Raw genomic sequence first — 7,970 nt, forward strand, 5'->3', positions numbered from 1 at the left:
CCTGATTATTTCCCATTCACCAGGGATGGCAAGTGTCTCAATGTTTAAGAAAATAACAATAATAATAATAAAAGAACACCAACAACAACAATAATAATAATAATAATAATAATAATAATAATAATAATAATAGAATAATAATAATAATAATAATAATAATCATAATAATAATAATAATAATAATAATAATAATAATAATAATAAATAAATAATAATAAAAAAAATAATAATAGAATAATAATAATAATAATATTAATAATAATAATAATAATAATAATAATAATAATAATAATAATAATAATAATAATAATAATAATAGAATAATAGCAATAATAATCATCATAATAATAATAACAATAATAATAATAATAATAATAATAATAATAATAATAATAATAATAATAATAATAATAATAATAATAATAATAATAATAACGATAATAATAATAATAATAATAATAATAATAATAATAATAATAATAATAATAATAATAATAATAATAATTATAATAATAACACAACCATATTTCACTGTCGTGTTCCTGGGAAATAAGCATCATTTCCCAGTTCTTAATAACTAAACAAAATTTTAAAATCAATTTTGATCCCAAAACTTTTCTTTTGTGGTCAGGACACTTGTGGAACATTGTCAAGAAACACTGATGTAATACTATTATGTTCTAGAGTTTTGCTGGCAAATATAAAAACAGCGACTCACAGACCAGCATTCAGTTCAGCTCTGGCTGCCTGAGGAGACACATCAGAAGTGAAATGGCATCAAGAGGCTGCAATCATTCTCCAGATACATTCTACTACATATATGTTCAATTTATTAGACAAGAGGAAAGAAGTTCTCTGTAACAGCATCTAAAAAAATGTGTGAAGCTTACAAAGCGTATTTTTGTCATGCCGGTTGTGGACCAAGACAAGACCTGGACGCCTCATGTTGCTTGTCAACATTGTAAGGAAACATTGGAAGGTAAGAAAGTTATTCGTTATATGAAGGGCAAAATCTTGAATAGGAACCATATTTAAACGAAATGTATGTAACAAATTAATTCTTTTGTTATTTTACAGGATGATATAGAGGAGAAAAAAGAGTCATGAAGTTTGGTGTTCCTAGAACATGACGTGAACCCACTGATCATTCAACCAACTGCAACTTCTGTCTGGTGGATCCTTCCAAACACCAAACTGGGAAAAATGCACCTGCTATTTCTTATCCAGACCTCCCCTCTTCTATTGCGCCAGTACCACAGTGCTGATCTTAATGTACGTACACCTCCAGAAAGAAGTCAATCGTCAGAAGAAGAAAGCAGCAAACCAGCAAATGAAGATCACAGTGAACAAGACTTTGATCTCACAGCTGCAGCTGTTGGGAGGAATCCTTACTACCCAAAATAGACCTCAATGACCTTATCAGAGATCTTGGTTTGACAAAGTCAAATGCTGAGATTTTGATTTCAGGGCTCAAGAATTGGGACTTGGTGGATGAAAGTGTGCAAGTGACAAGCCAAAGAAAAAGTCACCAACATTTCTCAAGCTTCTTCACTAATGTAGACAGGTTGTGCTACTGTAATGATACATCAGGCTATTACGGAATACTGTAAAAAAAATATTTATGGAAAATAAAGGTCCATATATAATATCATTTTCCGTATAGTATACTAAAATTGGACGTGTAATATTCCCTGAAAACGAACGCGTTTGATTCCTGTCAGTGAGGCAGTGGCCAGGACAGGAGCAGATGAGAGGTGTGTTTAGTTCAGTACGCGTCAGGTGGTAACGGTGGTCAAGTCATCATGTTTTTTGCGGTAGTTTGAGTAGGTAATTTTGGTAAGTTTTTTTTTTTACGTAACACATTCCTGTTTGATGCAACTGGAATTGCATGCAATCCAGATGAGTGGAAACTCTCCATTGACAGCTCCTCCAATAGGAACAAGTATCTATCTCTTCCCTCGGCTCATTCAGTGCATCTTAAGGAGGACTACAACAGTGTCAGACTTATACTGTAAGCTTTGAACTATGATAAGTATGGCTGGGAGATTACTGTAGACTTAAAAATGGTGGCATTTTTTATGGGACTCCAAGGAGGTTTTACCAAGTTTCCCTGTTATCTCTGTCATTGGGATAGCAGAGACAGAGTAGCACATTACCAGAGGAAGCACTGGCCTCAAAGCGCTGAGTTCTCAGTGGATCCTCAAAAGGCTCTGTTCCCTCCATTACACATCAAACTAGGGCTAATGAAACAGTTTGTTACTGCTCTTGACAAAGAGTCTGCAGCCTTCAGGTATCTTCAAAACTTCTTTCCCAAGCTATCCGAGGTAAACGTGAAGGCTGACATCTTCACTGGACCACAAGTCATGAAAATCATGGAGTGCTCAGAATTTCCAAAACTCACAGAGAAGGAAAAGGAAGCCTGGGAGAGTTTTGTTGCTGTAGCACAGAACTTTCTGGACAACAACAAGACTGACAATTATGTGGAATTTGTTGAGACCTTGGTAAAAAGCTTTGGTAAGACGGACTGTAGGATGTCCCTTAAGGTCCATATCCTTGATGCTCATCTTGACAATTTCAAGGAGACTATGGGAGCATACTCAGAGGAGCATTGTGAGCGCTTCCACCAAGATATAATGGACTTTGAACACAGATATCAGGATCTTACAATGAAAACATGTTGTGAGATTACATTTGGGGGCTTGAACATTAAAATGGTATAAAATACCGACAGGTTGTTAGGTAAGACACATATGCAACAGTTAGGTATCTTTATTATGAAACGTTTCGCCTACACAGTAGGCTTCTTCAGTCAAGTACAGAAAAGTTGATAGAAGCAGAAGATACTTGAAGACGATGTAATCAGTCCATCACCCTTAAAGTTTTGAGGTGGTCAGTCCCTCAGTCTCACACTGTCTCAGTCCCTCACACTGCAACACAAGGGTATCTTGGTACAGACCTGCAATCAACTTCGACAACTTCCACTAGTGAGAGGGGCTGGATTTGAGAGGGACCTGACCTCTCAACATCTGAGTTCTTACCTCTCCTAGTGGCCTACGTCTCACCCCTTGGCGCTATAAAAAGCTCCATCCTGTCACTTCATCTCCATATTGTTTCATACTATGGAACAATGCTCTTCTCCAGACTGAGGGACTGACCACCTCAAAACTTTAAGGGTGATGGACTGATTACATCGTCTTCAAGTATCTTCTGCTTCTATCAACTTTTCTGTACTTGACTGAAGAAGCCTACTGTGTAGGCGAAACGTTTCATAATAAAGATATCTAACTGTTGCATATGTGTCTTACCTAACATTTTGGGGCTTAAACGGGAAAATGATTTGTTGCTGCTCGCAAATATAGAAAAATTGCTAGAATAAAATTTGAGTAATTTTTATTTTATATATATGTATATATGTAAATTTTATTTATTTTATTATATGTTTTTATTTTATATATCAAAACTATCAAAAAATATTGAAATTTAGCCAATTTTTTGTCAAAAATTTATGGTGTAAGTCACAAAAGCAAAGTTTAAAAGGACTAATGGGTATTTTCTATTATTTTGCAATAAAAGCAGATGGTTAACAACACTTACTTGCCAGCAACACAAACTGTGTTACATAGTGAATAATACAAGAATAATAATAATAATAATAATAAATATAAAAACGAATAATACTAATAATAACAAAAAAATAGTGTTAATAACGATAATAATAATAATAATAATAATAATAATAATAATAATAATAATAATAATAATAATAATAATAATAATAATAATAATAATAAAAGAATAATAATTATAATAATAATAATTATTATTATTATTATTATTATTATTATTATTATTATTATTATTATTATTATTATTAAACACAGTTCAACAAGAATTTTCAATAAATATATTTTTCAGTGGGCTGGAAAGATTTTTTTTCTTTGACTGATTCCTAAATTGTTGTCGGTGTCTGAGATGAGACCGATGACGACTTTCTGTGTCCCTTGATCGTCACTGTACAGTCAGTATTTCACTTTCTTCTACTGAACTCAGCAAAACACAAAAGAAGAAAAAGATTTACTGACTATGGAAAATTTTATGGAAAACTGTGTTCCTGAGTACACACCTGGACCTTCTGCCGCTGCTGAGTACACACCTGGACCTTCTGCCGCTGCTGAGTACACACCTGGACCTTCTGCCGCTGCTGAGTACACACCTGGACCTTCTGCTGCTGCTGAGTACACACCTGGACCTTCTGCCGCTGCTGAGTACACACCTGGACCTTCTGCAGCTGCTGAGTACACACCTGGATCTTCAGCCGCTGCTGAGTACACACCTGGACCTTCTGCCGCTGCTGAGTACACACCTGGACCTTCTGCTGCTGCTGAGTACACACCTGGACCTTCTGCCGCTGCTGAGTACACACCTGGACCTTCTGCCGCTGCTGAGTACACACCTGGACCTTCTGCCGCTGCTGAGTACACACCTGGACCTTCTGCCGCTGCTGAGTACACACCTGGACCTTCTGCCGCTGCTGAGTACACACCTAGATCTTCAGCCGCTGCTGAGTACACACCTGGACCTTCTGCCGCTGCTGAGTACACACCTGGACCTTATGCCGCTGCTGAGTACACACCTGGACCTTCTGCCGCTGCTGAGTACACACCTGGACCTTCAGCCGCTGCTGAGTACACACCTGGATCTTCTGCCGCTGCTGAGTACACACCTGGACCTTCTGCCGCTGCTGAGTACACACCTGGACCTTCTGCCGCTGCTGAGTACACACCTGGACCTTCTGCCGCTGCTGAGTACACACCTGGACCTTCTGCCGCTGCTGAGTACACACCTGGATCTTCAGCCGCTGCTGAGTACACACCTGGACCTTCTGCCGCTGCTGAGTACACACCTGGACCTTCTGCAGCTGCTGAGTACACACCTGGATCTTCAGCCGCTGCTGAGTACACACCTGGACCTTCTGCCCCTGCTGAGTACACACCTGGACCTTCTGCCGCTGCTGAGTACACACCTGGACCTTCTGCCGCTGCTGAGTACACACCTGGCCCTTCTGCCGCTGCTGAGTACACGCCTGGGCCTTCTGCCGCTCCTGAGTACACACCTGGACCTTCTGCCGCTGCTGAGTACACGCCTAGACCTTCTGCCGCTGCTGAGTAAATCCCTGGACCTGCCGCTGGTGAGTATACACCCTGGACCTTCTGCCCCTGCTGAGTACACCCTGGACCTTCTGCCTCTCCTGAGTACACCCCGGACCTTCTGCTACTACTGAGTACATCCCTGGACCTTCTGCCGCTGCTGAGTACACCCTGGACCTGCTACTACTGAGTACATCCCTGGACCTTCTGCCGCTACTGAGTATACCCCTGGGCTTTCTGATGCTGCTGAGTACACACCTGGACCTTCTGCTGCTGCTGAGTACACACCTGGACCTTCTGCTGCTGTTGAGTACATCCCTGGACCTTCTGCCGCTGCTGAGTACACGCCTGAACCTTATGCGGCTGCTGAGTACACCATGAACCTTCTGCCGCTGCTGAGTACATCCCTGGACCTTCTGCCGCTGCTGAGTATACCCCTGGGCTTTCTGATGCTGCTGAGTACACACTTGGACCTTCTGCTGCTGCTAAGTACACACCTGGACCTTCTGCCGCTGTTGAGTACACACCTGAACCTTATGCGGCTGCTGAGTACACCATGGACCTTTTGCCGCTGCTGAGTACACACCTGGACCTTCTGCCGCTGCTGAGTACACACCTGGACCTTATTCCGCTGCTGAGTACACCCTGGAACTTCTGCCGCTGCTGAGTACACACCAGGACCTTCTGCCGCTGCTGAGTACACCCTGGACCTTCTGCCGCTGCTGAGTACACACCTGGACCTTCTGCCGCTGCTGAGTACACACCTGGACCTTCTGCCGCTGCTGAGTACACACCTGGATCTTATGCCGCTGCTGAGTACACACCTGGACCTTCTGCCGCTGCTGAGTACACACCTGGACCTTCTACCGCTGCTGAGTACACACACACCTGGATCTTCAGCCGCTGCTGAGTACACACCTGGACCTTCTGCCGCTGCTGAGTACACACCTGGACCTTCTGCCGCTGCTGAGTACACACCTGGATCTTATGCCGCTGCTGAGTACACACCTGGACCTTCTGCCGCTGCTGAGTACACACCTGGACCTTCTACCGCTGCTGAGTACACACACACCTGGATCTTCAGCCGCTGCTGAGTACACACCTGGACCTTCTGCCGCTGCTGAGTACACACCTGCACCTTCTGCCGCTGCTGAGTACACACCTGGACCTTCTGCCGCTGCTGAGTACACACCTGGACCTTCTGCCGCTGCTGAGTACAAACCTGGATCTTCAGCCGCTGCTGAGTACACACCTGGACCTTCTGCCGCTGCTGAGTACACACCTGGACCTTCTACCGCTGCTGAGTACACACACACCTGGATCTTCAGCCGCTGCTGAGTACACACCTGGACCTTCTGCCGCTGCTGAGTACACACCTGGACCTTCTGCCGCTGCTGAGTACACACCTGGACCTTCTGCTGCTGCTGAGTACACACCTGGACCTTCTGCCGCTGCTGAGTACACGCCTGGGCCTTCTGCCGCTCCTGAGTACACACCTGGACCTTCTGCCGCTGCTGAGTACAAGCCTAGACCTTCTGCCGCTGCTGAGTAAATCCCTGGACCTGCCGCTGGTGAGTATACACCCTGGACCTTCTGCCCCTGCTGAGTACACCCTGGACCTTCTGCCCCTGCTGAGTACACCCTGGACCTTCTGCTACTATTGAGTACATCCCTGGACCTTCTGCCGCTGCTGAGTACACCCTGGACCTGCTACTACTGAGTACATCCCTGGACCTTCTGCCGCTACTGAGTATACCCCTGGGCTTTCTGATGCTGCTGAGTACACACCTGGACCTTCTGCTGCTGCTGAGTACACACCTGGACCTTCTGCTGCTGTTGAGTACATCCCTGGACCTTCTGCCGCTGCTGAGTACACGCCTGAACCTTATGCGGCTGCTGAGTACACCATGGACCTTCTGCCGCTGCTGAGTACATCCCTGGACTTTCTGCCGCTGCTGAGTATACCCCTGGGCTTTCTGATGCTGCTGAGTACACACCTGGACCTTCTGCCGCTGTTGAGTACACACCTGAACCTTATGCGGCTGCTGAGTACACCATGGACCTTTTGCCGCTGCTGAGTACACACCTGGACCTTCTGCCGCTGCTGAGTACACACCTGGACCTTATTCCGCTGCTGAGTACACCCTGAAACTTCTGCCGCTGCTGAGTACACACCAGGACCTTCTGCCGCTGCTGAGTACACCCTGGACCTTCTGCCGCTGCTGAGTACACACCTGGACCTTCTGCCGCTGCTGAGTACACACCTTGGCCTTATGTCGCTGCTGAGTACATCCCTGGACCTTCTGCAGCTACTGAGTACACACCTGGACCTTCTGCCGCTGCTGAGTACACACCTTGGTCTTATGTCGCTGCTGAGTACATCCTTGGACCTTCTGCAGCTACTGAGTACACACCTGGACCTTCTACCGTTCCTGAGTACACAGCTTGATCTTCTGCCGCTGGTGAGTACACACCAGAACCTTCTGCCGCTGCTGAGAACACACCTGGATCTTCTGCCGCTGCTGAGTACATAATTGGATCTGCCGCTGCTGACTACACCCATGAACCTTCTGCCCCTGCTGAGTACATCCTGGGACCTTCTGTCGCTACTGAGTACATCCCTGGACCTTCTACCGATGCTGACTACACACTTGGACCTTCTGCCGCTGCTGAGTACACACCTGGACCTTCTGCCGCTGCTGAGTACACACCTGGACCTTCTGCCGCTGCTGAGTACACACCTGGACCTTCTACCGTTCCTGAGTCCACACCTGGACCTATTGCAGCTGCTGAGTGCATCCCTGGACCTTCTACCGCTGCTGA

Source organism: Cherax quadricarinatus, chromosome 14, assembly GCF_038502225.1.
Source record: "Cherax quadricarinatus isolate ZL_2023a chromosome 14, ASM3850222v1, whole genome shotgun sequence".
NCBI classification, from domain to species: Eukaryota; Metazoa; Arthropoda; class Malacostraca; order Decapoda; family Parastacidae; genus Cherax; species Cherax quadricarinatus.